Below are 14,474 nucleotides of genomic sequence, written 5' to 3'. Positions count from 1 at the left end.
AAAGGCAGTGGAATATGTGATCTATTGTAGCCTAGAGGGCTCAGTGGCAGGTTGTTCAGTTTCTGTCCTGTGGCTGGGCAAGGAAGAAGGACATCCTGTCCTCTGTTTTTATCCAGGTGTTGTCAGAACAGGGAACTGAGTGAAACAGAGCCTTAAACAGAGGTGTGGCTGAGTCCTACTTGCTAGCACCTGGGCACACTCTTCGCTAGAAATCTAGTTAAACTACGAGAAGTCTCTCTCTCTGGTGGTAGTGAATAGAAGTTTAAAGCTTCACTTAAGCTCTTATTGATGATTTAGCTGAAGTGGCTTGAGTATGTCTGACAGAAATGTTTCTGGGGCTATGTTTCAGCTTGGAGCCAGCAGCATTTAGAGCCTGAGGGTGACTGAGTCACCCAAGGAAGACAGAGGTGTAGCAGAGCTGGGCTTGAGCATCACAAGAAGGAGATCTGTATCTGAAGATCACAGTAGATCTATATCTGAAAGGAATAAATGGTTTCTTTAGCCTTAATCAAAAGACCTGCCAGACTACATCATGCTACAAGCATTATTTTGAATATTATCATACATTAACCAAGGGTATAGTGAATGAAAGTTTTCTGTATTGTTGTGAATCAATGAATTAGAAAAAAAAATATTTGGATTTCTTTGCAAGCACAACATTGATACTTAGTCACTGCTAATTAATTACATTTCCAATTTGGACTAATAAGCATTTAGATTTTTTAAAAGTTCATCAGCTGCAGTTGTAGTTAACCTGACTTTTCTTTATTGTCAAAATAAATTTTTTTTTTTTGGGTAATGATCATGGCTTTTGAGGGGAGTGATAGATCATCAGAATAACTTAAACTAGAAGTGTAACTGGGAAAGTGAAGGCTTTCCATCTTATAGAGAACTTCAGAAAAATCCAGGTCTTTAATATAGTATCAATTATGTATTAAATTAAATTTTCCTGGCTGTTTGAGTTATTATTTAGGTTTCCAGTTATTAGATTGCATCTTCACATGACCTTCATTTAGCCATTCCCTAACAGAGCATGTCAGTGTCAGAGAGGATTATGATGCACCATGAAAGGCACCATCCAGCAGAGAAGCTTGGCTCACCCCAGATACTCTAATCTAGCAAAATTAAGTATACCTCGATTGTATTGAAATGCCTCTAGTAACAAAAGTCAAAACCCAATCTTTCCTCATATCCTATCTCAATTTTGGTGGGAGAGTGGTTAAGTAGGGTGTAGAAATAGAACAAGCATAGACAGTGACTTCCCATAACGTCCTCCTAACTTTTGATGCACTGCAGGATGTCCCTATGGACTGTTTTTAACATAAATGGTTTGCTTTTTTCCAGTTGTTCAAATGTTGTGTTAGTTCAAATCAACCAGAACTAAATGCCTATTTTCAGGTGGTTTGCTGGTTTTGTTTTTGTTTTAGTTGAATTTTTTGCTTGATGGGATCAGGAAGTCTGGTTTTGCAAAAATGTCATAGTTGGAAAGAAATTCACCCTTAAAGAAAACCTTTAGCTATCTCCAATCTGGTTCTTGGAAACACATTCAAAAATTAGCTGACAGTGATTTTTTCAATACCAAATTCTGAGCTTCAGAATCAATAATCCTTTAGCAAGATGGAAGTAATTTTATTCTTTGCTCAGATGGTTTGACACAAATTGTTAGGAGAATTTATTTCCCTTTGGGACCATGTTATTGCTGCCATGACAACAGTTATTCACAAAGCCATATTCATCCTATGATATGCAAAATTATGGAAACTGTCTAGGATGTTGCTATGTTGCTGAGTATTAGATCTGGTTTGTTGTTTTTTTTGTTGGTTTTTTTTTTCCTTTTGTAATTTAACTTGGTGGGTGGATAATAGTAACACAGTTTAGAAGCTTTCAGGTGTCTATTTTGAGACTCTATCCTGTATGAAGGCTTTCTTGCAGCAAGGCACAAGTCTAATACAAAAGATGCTTTTGCTCATGATAAGCCCTTGGTAACATGCAACAACATTATCAGAGATCCAGGTAATTCAACCAAGCTGGCTTATTTATGTGTGTGATCTTTATAGATATTTTCATGACTCAAGGTCATTCTTCTTCTACATTTTGGTATGAAACAGAATGTTAGCACAGTTTGTTCAGTATTGTATTCATGTTCTCAGACTATATGACAAATGGATTTTGTTTCCTAGGTACTACAAGAGGCTGTCAGCAGTAGAGAATTTTATTTTGAGCTCAGAATGCATGAAAAAAAGTTGCCATCAGAGTTATTTTTGTAGGATAAATATTGAAATTTTCAGTGCAAGCCTGATATCGGTTTGATAAGTAATGGTGGTTTTCTCAGTTCTTGCCATCAATTGTCTAATTTGTCAATGTAAAATTTGCATGATTCTTTAGCATTTCATTATTTTTCTGGTTTTGTGTGTGTGTTTTTCTTTTGTTTATTTATTTTTTTTTGTTTGCTTCCCCCCCCTCCAAAAAAAAAAAAAGCAAAAACACACATTGAATGTTCCATGTCAACTTTTGACATTTGGGTAATGTCAACTTTTCTTAAATAAGTGAACAAAAAAGCAAACAAAAAACTTCCTTCCAACTATATTACTTGATAAGGATTAATTGAACCTTCTAGTGACTTCTGCAGGGTGGACAAGTAGCAGCAACTGTGTCACTGGAGAAACACAAATTTGACTGATGGACTCTTGGTGGATAAGGAATTGTCTGGATCTCAAAGGGTTGCAGTCAACAGTGTCCAAATGGAGATCAATGGCAAGTGACATCCCCCAGGGACTGGTGTTGTTTAACATTGTTGTAGGTGACATGGACAGTAGAATTGAGTGCACCTTCAGCAAGTTTACCAATGATACCGAGCTATCTGGTGTGGTTAACAGACTGGATGGAAGGGAGGCCATCCAGAGGGACCTTGACAGGCTTGAGAGCTGAACCTGTGAAAATCTGATGAAGCTCAACAACACCAAGTGCAAGGTTCTTCACCTGAGTCTGAGCAATCCCAAACACAAATACAGGCTGGGCAGAAAATGGATTGAGAACAGTCCTCTTATTCATTCTGCCTCTTATTCTTTACAAAGCTGGTACAAAGTTGGCAGCAGCAGAGGCTGGTTTTGAGACTTGCCTACTGAAGATCACACAGTTGGTCTTGCTGTTGGGTGTATAATTAAGTGATAGTAAATAAAATAAACTCCCTCTAAGATATTGTACAGATCTATGGCAGTGTACCGTTGTTTCCTTGCTATATCTTTCCTAATTTTTTCCCCTTTTATTTTTAATTGAAGGGCAAAAAAACCCATATTTATTTGAATAAAAAATATTTTGTTACATTGGAACCTTTAGGAAAACTCTAGTTTCTCAACGACTTCTGGGTATAGCTTAATTCTTTGCTTGTTCAATTACTGTAACAACTTGAGATGGGAAATTTCTTTCTCAAATCCTTTTCCTTGTTTCTTGTATTACATTTGAGCATAAGATTGCAGTTTCCACCATGTGCACAAGCATTTTTCTGAGCTGAGACTCTCTGGAGCTTGAGGCCTACAAGGGCAGTGAATATACAAAGCTAATAACTTATTGTTTTACTGTAACCCATATACTAATATAACTCAGCCTTTCCTTGTTTGCAACTTTTCTAGGGAACCTTATTCAAATCCTTTAATTTGCATAGAGCAGTTAATATTATACATTGCCACTACTAGACTGCAACTACTATATTGCCTTGTCTACACTTGATTGCTGTACTTCTTAACTTTCATTTTTTCAGCAGGACTTATTTTTTTTCCTGCAGTATTTTCTATAACCATTGTCTTCACAATAGTAACATGAAAAGGTAGAGTCCTGTTTTGATTTTACTAAATTTTGTTGAGGAACTTTTGCAAGAATCATCATTGATGGAAGAGAAAGTGTATAAAAACCAGTTAGTAATAAAGGACTAAAAGAATTTTGTGGGTTTTGTTTTGGTTTTGTTATTTATTCTGAGAGACAAAGTTAAATCAAAACATGCATCTGTCTCCTTTCTCTCTTCCTCCCCTTTGGACATAGCATTTGTGGCAGACCACTCATGCCCAATCCTGCCTTTGGTTACTGGGGGCTGTTCAATTATCTGTTAAGGTCTCTGGAGATGGCAAAAGAACCCCTAACGGCCCCACTTTGGTTAGATCAGACTGGGTGGCACTGAGACCAGTTTCTGGTCTTAACCCCAGCTGGGCTGTGGAACTTCCAGCAGGCAGGGTGGCACCTGGTATTCATGATCAATTTGGGGATTGCTGGGGGCTGAACCCCAGCCAATGGGCTGTCTTGACCCAGGTAGAATAATGAATGAATGAATTACCACAGCTCAGATCTGACCTACTCTATAAAAACTGACTGCTGCACCAAGAAGTTGGTTGGGTTTTTCCTTGGAGTAGTGCGTCTGCCAGGAAGCCTCTCTACTTAGGCCAGGACCCCACCTAAGGAGACTTCTCAAGACAGAGTAACCTCGTCTTTGGTGAGTGATGTACTTCTTTTAGATATATACAGTGAGCCTTGTCCCTATTGGGCAAGTGATTCTGGATACCTGAGAGGGTGGCTTTCCCTTTTGTCTGAGTGAGTGAGCACGTGTGAGATTATATTATGATTATGAATAATGTTAAGATTATCTCTGTTAAGATTAGTCTAAAAGCTTAGGAATTCTTAAGTAGTTGTGATGTAGTGCACTAATATTCCTGACCAACATCTGAATCTGTGGTTTTATTTTTTATTTATAAGAGGGCTAAATAGTGGTTTTTTGAGTAAATATTGATTCCTGATAAGCTCCTGTGTGGTTTTAGGTGTCTTTGTCACATCATTGTAATGATTTTGAGAGAAGATTTGCAAAAGTCAGGAAAAATATAGACTATAAAAGTTTCAAGTACACACAGCTGCAGTTATATTTTTGCTGGATTATGCATAAGTCCTAGGTGCTACCTATGGCTCCTTTAACAGAAGATGCAACTTGTGCTGAGTAAGGTTAAGATCTCTGCCTACTGAAGATTGCTTGGGTATTAAATACCAACAGTTTGGTATGGCCACAAAAGACTTAGCAGAAATTATCCTTAGCTCATTGCAAATGTGGGAAGGGTAAAAGTTTGTGTAATTTCTTTCCAAGATGATGTTCTCTTGTGGTACAGCTCTTTGCAATGTGAGACCAGAGTAACACTTCTGGGTGCAACCCCATTAAAGATCTGAAACGTAAATAATTTCATTTATGAAAGGAAAACTTTTTTTCTCAAGGCTGTTAAAATGGAAGGGTCTGTGATCACCACATTAAATTAGTTTAAAAGGAAAAAAGAAATCCTAGAATATTGAAAATAATATAGACTAAAGCTGAACTCAGTTCCACTGGTTGAAGTACAATAGATAATATATATATGCTTCAGAAAATGTACAGGATCCTGTTTGCATTTGAATTTAGTTTGGTGGGGACTGTGCATTGTACCTCCCTCTTGTTTTTGTTTTTGTCCAGTAGACCAATATGTATGGTCTATGCAACAAGTCATGGGAGTTATCTGAAATACAACTCTATGATTAAATATGCCAGTTCTTACATTAATTGATGTTTTCCTGTGTTTCATGAGCCATCTTTAGTTACTGTCCTTCATTGAGAAGTTATATCACTTATGACATGGTAAAGGGATAACTCCCAGACATTCATACATGTAGGATCAGTAATATAAAATCTCTGGGTGCTTTGATAGTGTTATTTTGATTTTAAAATCTTTTTACTACGTATAATAGCGGCTTCTCACCATATCATAGTTTCCATAGTACATTAAGTTGTGAAACATCTTTTTGTTTTCCAACAATTACTCATGTTTTCCTCTTATTTTTCATGGTTTTTGGGAAAGCCCCAAATTACCCAATGTATTTCAAGGATTTATAGTTTCTTATGCTGTGTTTTTGTTTTTGATTTTCCTGCCTGAATTTTTGTTCAAAACAGTTATTTCTGACTGTGTGCTGGCTGTATACTTGTTCTGTAAGTCAGCCAGTTTGAGGGAGGATTAATGTAACTGCTAAATCAGAGCTGAGAAATTCCAGTTCCAACTGCTTCTTCATATTGGCTATTTCTGGAAATTTATTTTTTTAAAAATCAACATGGTAAAGTTATTTTGATATTTTTCTAAAACTGGGCAGTCACTTACATACAAACACTGCTGAACACTTTAGTTGAGAAGATAGATATATTTATCTCTGGATATTTTATTAAATTTTTAAAAATTGATTGGATGATTCTAAATTGTTTTACTTTCACTACATACTTTATAGCAATGGATCTCTTTATCAGTTCACACTGAAAACTGGGTGCACAAGGGATGCATTAAACAGATCGTGTGCGTAGGGAAGGCATGTGCATTTTCTTTCAGAGAAGATAAAACCACATACACTGTTAGAGGAAACTGACTTATTAAATTCCCGAAAGTCTCAGCTCAGTTTACATTAAATATTTGAGTTGTTAAGGTGCTGGAGTATATTGGCTTTTTAAATCATATCACAGAAGATAGTCTGGAGAAAGTCCTAGTCCCAGGCTATCTTCAGCTGCTCGACCTGACAGAATCAGATATATTTTCAGAGCCACCAGAGTAGTGAGTTAAACGATAAGTAAACCTCTGTAATAGAACTTTTTTTCTTCTTGGTATTGGGTTCCCAGCTGCCACCTCTTGTACACTCAAGTTCCTAAACAGCACCTGTCAGCAGAGTCATTCTGTTATGTGTATCATGCTGGACTGATTGTGAAATGTATATGTAAAAACTAATTATTACTTTTAAGATTATTGAATCAACATTGAAGGTTTTTTTCTGATGCTGAAATCAAGCCATTTGTATAATCACACAATTCAACATCCAACCACAGAAATTTTTAAGGAATTTATGTTTGGAGGTAATTTTTTGACTACTAGGTTTGGTGTACACCTCATTCTTGTTTTCATGAAACAGCTTGTTACTGCTACTTATTCCTCTGAAAAAAAATATTATTTTGCTTTTGAAAATTAGAATTGTAAGAGGTCAAAACAGTAGGAACAAATGAAGTGCAGGAAACTGTGTCCAAGAAGAAGAGGAGAAAAACAACTAAAAGTTTGTTAATCTACATGCAATCAGCATGTTCAGGTTGCAGAATTTTATTTTATTTTATTTAATACAAGGCATGAAGGACAAGGACTCTCTCAGCTGGTGTGTTCTCACTGCTTCAGATCTGTTCTAAGCATAGAGCAATACCAGATGACTCCTGGGTTACTTGTCTGTCTTGGCTCAATGCATCATGGTTCACACCCCTCCTGGCATGGGGTCAAGGGTTAGGGGAACACGAGTGTCTAGGCCATGTAAAAATTCCTTATTAAATGCTTCTTGGTCACTAAAGATTATGCTAAATACTTATGTTACAGTGCAAATGGTTGTGAAGGATCAGGATCAGGGGTTTAAATAAAAGAGCCATGAGATATACACATATGAATGCAAACACGTTTGGTATAGTACAGGAAAATCAAAATTATTCCTGGATGTATTTGTAGTGTGTAACCCTTCTTCTTGGGCATGCATAGTTTAGGCTTCACTTGCATCATTCAGCTGCTTGATGGAGAATTGATGCTTATGCTATTACATTTCATAGCTTAATTTCATCGTTTATGAAGGAGTGAGCAAAAAAAAGCAAACATAGTTTCATTTAAGGTATTTTGTATGCTGTTGGATGAAAGTAATGAAGTGGAATGAAATCTAATTAGACAGTGAAGTTATATTCTGAATCAGGTCCTGCTTAGCCCCTCAGTTTCTGTAGAACTTATTTATGACAGAAGTGAAAGAACTTCAGCTTTAAACTTGAAACATTTTTTGATGTTTCACCTAGTTAATTATACTGTCAGTTTCTGAGGGTGGAAACTTTTTTCTTCTATGTTCTCTAGGCAGAGCTGTGCAAGTGTGTGGGTCACTGCTCCTTATACGTGTTCAGTTTTGAACTCAATACAAAAGATTGGGTTAGCCCAAGGGATTCTGAAAAGTGTTTTTGTAGAATCTATTAAGAACATCAGAGGAAAAATAAACCCACAACATTATTTTTTTTCTGCTGTTCGCTTCTTATATTACTTTTTAACCACTTGTTCTTTCTTTCTTCTCTCCCATGTCAGTGATGCTACCTGTTAACCGTAAAAGTCTTCCTGAACTCAGCTACACTGAGTGCTGTATTCTCTATTCGATGACATGAAGTGTCTACTTAGAGCAGGGTATAAGAGGGTATCTGTTAAACAATGCTTTCTCTGACATAGCCTCCCAGCTTCTGGCATGGTGATATGCATTTCAGATTAAGCCAGTGGTTTGAATTCCAAATATCTGCTTTGTTTGGGGTTAGTTCCAGAAATACCCAAACAAGGAAAAAAAAAAAATTGTAGATTTTTCCAATTTACCTTTTCAATAAATAAAACATTGTTGCTTTGCAGAATCACATAGTCACATAGAATCAGAATGTTTTGGGTTGGACAGGACCTTAAAAATAATTTAGTTCCAGCCCATCAGCATGGGCAGGGACACCTCGCACTAGACCAGTTTGCTCAAAACCCCATTCAAACTGCCCTTGAACACATCCAGGTATGGGACACTCACAACTGCGCTGGGCAACCTGCCCCAGTGTCTCACCACTCTCACAGCAAATAATTTTTTCTTTTAATTAATCTCAATCTCCACTCTTTCAGCTTGAAACCTTCCCCCACTTATCCTGTCATTCCATGTCCTTGTCAAAAGCCCCTCCTCAGTTTTCCTGCAGGCCCCCTTCAGGTACTGGAAGGTGCTATAAGGTCTCCCCAGAGCCTTCTCTTCTCTAGGCTGAACAGCCCCAACTCTCTCAACCTGTCTTCTTAGCAGAGGTGCTCCAGCCTTTGGATCATATTTCTGGCCCTCCTCTGGACTCACTCCAGCATCTCCATGTCTTTCTCATGTTGTGGGCTCCAGAACAAGCTCAAATTCTGCTCTCCTGAAGTCTGGGGTAGTGAACTTTATTGGTGTCCTGCTTGTCACCCTAAGTATCCTGAATTCTACCATTTTGTGGTCACTACAGCTAAGGCTGGTCTTAAGCTTCATGTTGTCCACCAGCCCATGGTGAGAACAAGGTTGAGTATAGTACCTTTTCTCTTTGGTTCCTCTACCATTGGAGAAGGAAATTGTCATCAATGCACTCCAAGAACCTCTTGAATTTTTTATGCCCTGCTGTGTTGTCCCTTCAACAGATACTGGGGTGTTTGAAATCCACCACGAGGGGCTTGTGAATACCAAGCTGCTCCTATCTATAGAGGACCTCCCCAACTCAGTCTTCCTGGTTGGGTGGTCTGTAGCAGACTCCCATTAGGGTAGCACCTGTCCTGTCTTCCCTTTAACCTTGAACCATAAGCTCTGTCAGCTCCTCCTCCATGCCCAGGTGGAGCTCCATGGACACCAGATGGTCACTGATGTATAGGGTGAGACACCCTTTTCTTCTCCCCTGCTTGTCCTATCTAAAGAGCCTGTATCCATCCATTCCCATGATCCAGTTGTGTGAGTCATCCCACCATGTCTCAGTGATGCCAATGATATCATAAACCTGCAGGCACACTCATGTCTCTGACTCCTTGTTTGTTCCCCTTGTTGAGTGTGTTTGCATAGAGACATTTAAGCTGGGCCCCCATTGAAGTTGCCTTGCTGCCTGGGGTCATGTTCTTCTGTGTTTCAGGTGCTCTTCTGCTGGCCTGTGGTCTTTCCTGCGGCTCAGGGTGCCTGTTACTGGCACTGGCCTCAAAGTGGTGGCAGCAGCATGGTTTGAGGATTCCCTTCCCTAGCACCTCTAGTTTAAAGCCCTCTACTAAACTGTCAAGCCTATGGCCAAAGATGCTCTCCACCTTCTCTGAAAGATGCTCAGAGACACATCAGCCCCAAGGAGATCAGGTTTTTAGAAGTGAGTCCCATGGTCTAAGCAGCCAAAACTCTGGCTGTGACAGCATTCCCATAACCATTTTTTTATTTTCCCAATACACCTTGCCCTTTCAAGGCCCTTCCCTTTGATTTATTGTTGTGCTTAGGAACATGGTTGAAGCACTGGACCTGGTAGTGTTAAGTTATGGTTGGACTCGGTCTTAAAGGTTTTTTCCAACCAGAACAATAATGTGATTCTGTGACCAGGAGGGTTGATGAAAAGACTATCTGCACTCCTGACTCCTTCACCATCACTCCCAGAGCTCTATAACCCTTTTTGATGGCCTTCAGATTGCTTCTGGCTGTATCACTGCTACCCATGTGAAACAGCAGGAGTGAATAATAGTCAGTGGGATGTACAGGTTTTGGTTGCTTTTTAGTGACATCCTTGATAGCCCCTGTTAAGCAGCAGTTTCAGTAAGGTATTATTCTCAGAAGAACACAGGCTTTTCCAATAAAAATGAACAACAAATATAAATATTTTTAAAAAATTGTAAAGTGTGAGTTGTTATTCTGCAATAAAGCACTAACTTCCCAGGTGCTTCATGTGTTTGGAGTTTGGAATTCAATATCAACAAAGAGGTATTTCTTTCTGCTAGATGAAAACAAAGTTATTTGTTATACATATTAAAATATGGATTTTCATGCTACTTATCTATTATATAAGCTCATGCTACTTTTTCAGCACTTGTATTTAGAATGCAATTAAACATATACAGTTTTGAAATTTATTACACATTTTTTTGTAAGACTCACAAAAAAGCAATTTCAGATGGACTGTGGATTAACAGCGTGGTGAAATAAACATGTTCCAAACTGGAATAGTAACAGCAATTGCTGGGACACTCTGCTATAGCAGTATGCCTGTGGCATCTCATCAATGGAACATAGTGTAATTTTATGTGTCTTAAAATAGTTCTTATATTGTCATCTTTGTGGGCTTGTTTGCTTGAAAATCAACAAAATTCCTGCTTAAGGCAGAAGTCCTTGTAATGAATACCCACAGGTTTGTTTATTTCCTTGTTAGTAGTTGTTCTAAAAACTGGTCTTAAAAATCCATGTAAGTGTGTAACTGTTTTCACTGTTCATAGATTTTTAAAAATCTTTGTAACTACCCAGTTTGTCTGGACAAGTAATGTGGAGTATCTCACCTTTCGTGATAAACATGCCTGCCCTTTGTGTAAACCTGATATATAAGCAGAGGATTTTGATGTTTTGATTGACTTTAACAAAGAATTCAGGTGGGTAGGTTTTTGTATCCTTAAGGAAGTGTAAGCGTCGGTGCCTAATTCCGAGTTGTCTTTAATGTTGCTAATAAGTCTCTTTTTAACCTCCTGCTTCAAGTCTTTGGTTAAAAAACCCACCCATATCAGAATGGCAATATAATTGCACACGGAAGAAAGAAGTAGGAGTGCAACTAGTATACCTACAAATACTAACATTTAATATTTAATTGCTTTTAACTGCCTTGCTATTTCTTTATACATTCAAGCTGTTTTGGTATTTATGACATCTACATATTTTCACTGAATTGTTGTTTAAAGGAAATATTTACTACTGTACTTTTGAAGGAGTGTTAAATTAAAATAATGGCTTGTTTTCTGAAGGCTCCTTGTTTAATTTTTGCTGCAAGTGATTATGGTAGCTTTCCTCAGGCATCTGGTAGCTAATGTCATGGCAAAACAGCCCTACATTTTGATGAATTTTGATGAATGCCTCATCATTGGAGGTTTAAGTCTACTGATGTTCCCCTTCTTTATCTAACCTGACAGTTGTCACACACAAAAAAGTAAGATGTATGGCATAGTTTTCCTGTGGGAGAGGATGTGAAGTAAGAAACTTGCATGTGGCTGTTTTTTGTGATGAAGGTTTTCTGCTGCAGATGCAGGCTCTGTCCCAGTTTGCTGCTGGCCGGTCTAAGGGTTTCTTTGTATCAGCACCCGTGGCTTGGTAATTGCTGAAACATACTGGAAACCTCCCAAATAAACATCAAGGCTATTTGTGTGAAAACTTTTCAAACAGAGGAAGATGAATTTTAAGTGTCTGTTTCTAAGCTAAAGTGCTCTGGAAGTAGTTTCTTTACTTTAAAAACAGTGAGTGGCTTGAAATCCCCTTCTCCACAGGAGAACTTCAGTGGTGGCAATAACTCCTGTTGTGTGTTCACTCTATTTTACCATTCTGTCTTCGACTGCTTCAGTGGAACTACTTTCTTATCACTTATGGTAAGTCTACATTTGTGTGATTTTGTAGACAAGCTGGGATTAGGTATGGTTTTGTGCTGTTAATACTTGCCCAAGGAAACACTGTCAAGTCCATAATTTTATTTTTCCATAGCTGTTGATAGTGGAGGTTTAAGAAGTCCTCAAAATCAAATTCTCCAAATGGTTTCTACCACTGGAGGATTAATTTATTTTTTGGTTGGTTGGTTGCATTTTTTTTTTTTAGTTTAGTTTTTTGTTTGTTTTTTTTTTTTTTCTGTAGAGAAGGAAAAAAGCATGCTCAGCAACAAGGGAGAACACATGACTCTGGGCATCTCCTCATGTGCTTTCAATTCTAAATGTGTTTGAGTGTTCTAACAAAGTGCTAAGAAGGAAATCCTGGCAGTCTACTGCTAAAAACAATTAAGGATAATACTTAAGTAACATAATAAAAGTTAATGCAGTAGGACCTTCAGCTTCATGTCAGCTTACCACAACCTGTTGTACCCTCCTTTAACAAACAACCTGTGACAGATGCAAAAAAAATTAGACATGAAGGAGTGCTGAAATAGCAGATGTTGTTCTACAAAATGGAACATAAGGGTCCCAAGGTAAAAACAACTGTAGGCAAGCTAGCAAAATATTGGTAGAAGATATAATTGCTTACTTTAAATCAAATTAGAATTATTCAACTGTATGAGTTGTAGTCACTCTGTTAAGGTGAGAAGAAAGTGAGGGCATTTCTCATTTCTTTTTAAGAGTTTTCTGTGGTAGCAAAGTTAGTCTTGCTAACCTAAGAGAATGGAAGCAGATGAATCTTGTTTTTATTCCTAAAAGATTTTGTGGCTTATATGATTTTTTTTCTGGATCTCCTTTTTAGAGTGTACATGGGTTATCAATGAGTTTATCCAAACTATTATTTTTCTGCTGTAATATAAAATAATCTAGTAAAACTAATCTGAATCAGCATAACTAGGACTTAACTAGCACTGTGTTTCAGTATGTTTAATGTCATTAAAGATGACTTTTAACACCTGTTTAAAGCCAATACTGTTATCTCTTCTTGCATGTTTTTCCTCCCTTGTCTTTTCATTAAATTTTTCATGCTTCAAATGTGGGCTTGCTAGCCTGTTGATTGCAGACCTTATTTGCTTGCTCAGTGTTTGATGCTTGAAGCACTGTAGTGTTTCTGTATCCATTAGCTCAAGAGTATTAAGTATTGCCTATGAATACTGATTGGCAATCTGCAGTGTCAAGTGCCCTCTTGACTTTCACAAAGTCTGCACTACTGCTCCTGAATATTCACTCTGAAAAATATACTAGCCACTTACTGTTTTCTTCAGCTTTTTGTCTTTGATTAACATGTGTGTTTTGTTACACTTACATAAAGTTTTCTGTATTAATATCATGACCAAGGCTGATTATTTCCCCAGTACATGGAAAAATGTATTACAGAGGACTCTACAAATTAAAAAGTGGGGTGAGACTTTTTGATAACAATGAAGCCTCAATTTAGGTACAATTATTTTGAAATGTTAATAAATAGGGATATAAAGCTTGCAAATGGTATATTTTTATTTTTTTTTTTAAATAAAATTACATGGCAGGTCAATAGGAAGATTGACAATGAGTATTATATATCCAGAAACTACTATATCCATCAAAATGTATTAGTATGTCATTACACCTTCAGTCTTTGTGGTGAACCTTCTACAGTTGTATTAGAAGACATCCCCCAAATCTTGACACTTTTTCACCAAGTAGTTACTTATTTTAAAAAGTAAGAAACCCCAAAAGATTTTTGGCTCATTGGAACTTCCAAAAGTCTTGAGTGGGCATTGTTATGCTTTCTGGAAATTGCAGTATTTACTTCCATGAAAAAAATGTGGCTAATTTAAAAGATAATGGTATGGGGTAAGCAGGGATGCTGAGGGAGGGGCAAGAAACCATGTTCATTTCCAGTCAACTGGCATTGAAAGTAGTGACAATGTGTGCAGAATAATAATTAATTTTGGGGGAATTGAAGAGTATTCTAGCATACAGACTTTAGGCAGTTATTTGTAACATTTAATCTTTCGTGATAGTTTAAGTAAGTGAATGTAAAGTATTTCACTTTTTAAAAAAGCCATTGAAGGAAAAAATGGCACCAATTTTGACACATTTCTCCTAAACTGGAGAACAGTCTTTCAGCCAGTCTTTGCTGAGATAATGCAGAAAGCACTAAACTGTCTACAATTAGAAAAAGCTGCAACTGTAAAAAGAAAAGCTATTGATTCAGAAAATGTAGCTACAGTTCTATAGATCTGAATACTAAAGAACATTCCTTCTTGCCACTTGTTT

This window comes from Chaetura pelagica, unplaced genomic scaffold, assembly GCF_000747805.2.
Source record: "Chaetura pelagica isolate M959 unplaced genomic scaffold, ChaPel_1.0 scaffold37, whole genome shotgun sequence".
In the NCBI taxonomy this organism is placed as follows: Eukaryota; Metazoa; Chordata; class Aves; order Apodiformes; family Apodidae; genus Chaetura; species Chaetura pelagica.
Note: the sequence above shows the minus strand (reverse complement) of the source record.